This window comes from Halyomorpha halys, unplaced genomic scaffold (assembly GCF_000696795.3).
Source record: "Halyomorpha halys isolate HHAL.00 unplaced genomic scaffold, Hhal_1.1 Scaffold57.1, whole genome shotgun sequence".
Taxonomy (NCBI): Eukaryota; Metazoa; Arthropoda; class Insecta; order Hemiptera; family Pentatomidae; genus Halyomorpha; species Halyomorpha halys.
In genome coordinates this window covers 577,977-582,940 of record NW_027110347.1, presented here as the reverse complement: position 1 = coordinate 582,940, position 4,964 = coordinate 577,977, and positions in this window count along the sequence as shown.

Here is a 4,964-nt window from a genome sequence, read left to right as displayed (position 1 = left end):
CCAACTTTAAATATCCTCGGTCTGATGTCAATGTAGATCAGGGTCAACTTTAAATATCCTCGTTCAAAAGTCAAAGTGGATCAGGGCCAACTTTAAATATCTCCGGTTTAAGGTCAAAGTAGGTCAGGGTCAACTTTAAATATCCTCGGTCTGAAGTCAAAGTGGATAAGGGCCAACTTTAAATATCCTCGGTCTGATGTCAATGTAGATCAGGGTCATCTTAAAATATCCTCGTTCAAAAGTCAAAGTGGATCAGGGCCAACTTTAAATATCCTCGGTCTGAAGTCAAAGTAGATCAGGGTCAACTTTAAATCTCCTCAGTCTGAAGTCAAAGTGGATCAGGGCCAACTTTAAATATCCTCGGTCTGATGTCAAAGTAGATCAGAGTCAACTTTAAATATCCTCGTTCAAAAGTCAAAGTGGATCAGGGCCAACTTTAAATATCCTCGGTCTCAAAGCGATGTAGTCTAAATATCTTCGCAGAATGACCAACACTAGGATAATGATTTATACAATGTCTCTAATAAAAACTAAAATGTGATAAATTTATTGGCTTTTATTGAGATTAGCAACTGCTTTTTATTAAGTCACACTGTTTCGGATGGCATTAGACCAATTGAATAATTGAAATAATTGAACATAACAATTGAACCAATCCGAAAAAGTAAATAGATTCGGTCATTCCTTGAAAATGTATAATCAAACTTCTTCTCTCAGGATTTCTCCCCTCTGCATTTCTAATTGGAGAATATAGTTCTAAATTAGTTAGAGAACTAAATTTGCTGTTGCGGTTTCCTCAAGCGACAACTGCTTCTTCCAGAAACCGCCTACTGTAACACTCACCGTTATATTTCACTACCTAAATCCATCCAAGAAAAGTTATATCCCCCTTATAATTTGTAAATCTTCAACCTGTAATTTTTCAAATAATGAAAATATTTTTATTCAATACAAGGTTCAAGTAATTCAAAGAGTATGCGTAGTTTTAGAGTTTATGGTGAATATTATTTTGACAACTTGGAAAATATAAATTTTGGGTCTCATTAATTTACACCCTTTTATTGCACTTTGGAAAAATACAATATAATGATGTAATGTATGGAAGCAAGGAAAACTAGGGAATAAAAATTATTTTCATAATTAAATTTTTACAGGTTTATTCTCATTTTAAATAACTTTTTTTTCCAAGCCCAAGGGTGCGTAGAGTTGATATCAGGGTGTGATGGAAGCGGATTGACCTTTTTTATTGCATTGGTAATGCATTCAAGAGGAGGCTGAGGAATTAGATATTTTGGAAAAAGGGGTAATATCCTGTGTCTGTCTAATGGCGACGGGGCTCACCAGGTTTATTGAGTCAGAAATAAGTCATTTTCTAATCCTGAGTCTATATGTTTCTATATTCTATCTATATATTCTATCCTGAGGCTGTTGAAGTGTGCCTGCCACCTTTGTGGCCGTCCTTTCGATGTCATTGTCTTGAATAGTTGCTTTGTGCAGTGCAGGAGGCTATTAAAAAATTTGACATGTTTCCTCGATATAAATTCAGTCACAGTCGGTAGGTCAAGGGTCGTGTGTATGCGATCCATCTTTGCTCTTTGTAGTGAAGTATGTCACACTATACGTCTGAGTAAACAAATCTGAAACTGTTGGAACTTCTTATCTCTTGTTGGTGCTATTTTGGTAAGCATAGGTGCTTCGTAGAGCAGGACTGGCCTCAGCATACTTTTGTAGATCATTAATTTGTGGCGGAGAGAAAGATTGAAGGTAGAAGTTAACAGGTGATCAAGCCTGTAAGACTTGGTTCTAACCAGTTTGATCTTCTTATGGCAGTGAGGAGCTAGCGTTAAATGTCTGGTAAGGGTGACCCCCATGTATATTATGCTGCCTGCTGGTCTATTCTCATACCCTACTACGACTCTATAGACTTTGGGGAGAGGACGCTTCTTCTTCTGGAAGGAGACAATAATACAGTTGGTTTTCTTAGGATTAACTGTAATATTCAGCCCTTTTAGTTTTGGTTATTTCAAAACAAGTCTTGTCCAACTGCCGTAGAACTGATTCTGCATTCGTTGACCATCACTACTGTAGATGGTTATATCGCGCAAGCCACTACAGTAGCTTTGTCATACTTGGCTCCAGCAATTTCAGCTGTATATAGTAAAAAAAGCACTAGGGATAACATAGACCCTTTGGAAACTTCATAGATGAGTGAGACATTTCCGGATACCGCCTTGCTGTCTCGCTTCTTTAATGAGCTATGCTGCAGGTATGATATTAACAGAGTGTCGAACTATCTAATACTTCGTTGTTCAGTAGTGTCTTACATACCAGGATATGGGGCATTGTGTCGAACGCTTGAGTGCTGTCTATAGAGATCATTGCAGTTGCATCATTCTCTCTGGTCTTCTGGCTTATTTCCGCTTGTAGTTTTACCAGGTGACGGGCCGGGCAGAGGCCGGCCTGTAAGTCAGTCTGCTCTGGCGGTATTAAGTCAATTTCTGAGCAATTGGCTTTGAGATAATGAGGATTAATTTACTCAAAAACCTTGCTAGGGTGGGAGTTAAATCAGACGCGGGTAAAGATGCAGCTATTCAGAAAATGGCGATACCTAGTGACATAAAAGGAATTTGGAGGTTGTTAGGGAATTATTACAGAACAGCTAAGTATCTCGTTCCACTCAACAACCTACTCAAGAAAGGCTGGAAGATGATCGTCACCCCGATGGTGGAGGACTACATCAGACGGTGCATGGAGAGGTTGCAGCAAGAGCCGATACTAGCATTTCCAGATTTTAATTGGCAATTCTCAATAATCACAGATTTGAGTGAATATGCGCTCATTCTGAGGAGAGTGTTGGGGGAGAGCGCCCAGTGGGGTGAGCCAGCAGAAGCCTTACGGAGACAGAAAGTAGATGTAGTACAATGGAACGAAAGCTCCCCGGAATAGTGTGAGCCGTCGATCACTTTAGACCATATGTTTTCAGCAGAAGGTTCAAGATACATAATGACCACAGACCACTTCAGTGGGTGGGAAAACTGAAGGAATTGTCAGGCTGGATAACTCGCTGGAAGGAGCTTCTAGCACAATATAACATGGAGGTTATATATAAACCGCGCAAAGAAAATGTGGTAGCCGAATGGTTGTCTCGAGCCATAAAGCTGCGGGATTTGTTTACGCACTATGTGCGACCCACATCCGCCTAAAGGAAGACAGGAGAAGACACCTAGTCATGAACCCATTCGCTCATCAACACTAGCGATCAACTCTCCCGAAGTCGCTCAAGCTGGACGACATCTCGTGATTAAACTCCAACGTAAACATTTTGTCTTTAAACTCCATAATTTACCTGGGCGTGAAGCTGGACCGCCATCTTGAATTCTCCACCCACCTCTACCGTAAAACTAAAACTGTAAGAAGGCGGTCTTACAGACTGAACCACCTCCTCACATCACCAGCGCTCTCTCTGCGGCTTAAACTGCAGGTCTACTACTAGTCAGTTGTTTTCCACATCCCAACCAAACTCTCATTACTAGTCAGGTGTTTTCTACATTTCAACCAAACTCTGTATACTAGCCAGGTGTCTTCCACATCTCAATCAAACTCTGTATACTACTCAGGAGTATTCCACATCTCAACCAATCTCTGTATACTAGTCAGGTGTCTTCCACATCTCAACCAAACTCAAGGCACTGCTTAACAAAACAATAATATGATTTCTTTATGTTAATACGTATTGATACAAAGAGCTTTCTGTAAGGTGGCATTCTTATTTATCTATATACCATCGGAATGATGCTCGCCCCCAAAATCTATAATTTCTTCTGATATAGAATTAGTAACATCTCCTAAATTTATTATATTTCTTGAGAAAGTATTACTAGATAACAGTGATCTATTTGGCGCAGTATTGCTTCACATCAATTGAGCAGGTCCGCTAAACACATCACTCTCTTTTTGGCTTTGCCAATCTAGCAACTACTAGATCTACTAGCCGTAGTCGGGTAAAAAGAGAGATTTTTTAAAACTCAGGCAGAGGCAAGTTGGGAGATCGAGGAGGTACCAATCTTACGTTTTGACTATTTAAACCCGTGCATCAATACCCAAGTACGTTCGGATGGAACATAGGTTGGGCTGTGCGTTTCAAAGCCCAAAAACGAACCGTATTTGAGATAGCTGATTCTGAGTTTATCTTCCAAAGTGCTATAGCTGCCGTGAGATAGCTGATTCTAAGTTTATCTTCCAAAGTGCTGTACCTGCCGTGAGATACTTACGCAACGGAGACGACTCAGATGATTTTTATTTTGATGTTTTCTATCAACTTGATTCAATCAGATAGTGAGAATATTTTTAAATAGGTCTAGCAGATGATTATATCTAATCTGTTTAGGCTGCCCATTTACTCGTATATAACAACATTTGTCCATTTGTTATTCAAAACGATATTTGTCCATTTGTTATTCAAAACGATATTCGTCCATTTGTTCTTATATTAAAATATTTGTCCATTTGTTCTTATATTAAAATATTTGTCCATTTGTTCTTGTATAACAATATTTGTCCATTTGTTCTTGTATAACAGTATTTGTCCATTTGTTTTTCTTTGAGTTGAAGAAAATGAATGTATAGGTTTTATTTCTGTAATATAGCAAGAATGATTAGAACAATTTGATGACAAAATATTGAAAAAAATACTGCACTAGATGTGTTTAGTTTGTCCAGTTCTGAATATGTAATATTATTCTGAATCAACGGGACACCCGATATCTAATTTTCATGTCTCATATTATAAAGTAAAAGTGGTACCACAAAATAATTTTAACCCGCCTAATACATCTGTTCATGAGGTCTCCGATACAGGATTAACATTGATATGGATTTATGGATTGCTGCTCATGTACCCCTAGCTATGGGGTCTCAGATACAGGATTAACATAGATATGGATATATAGATATCTGCCAATGTG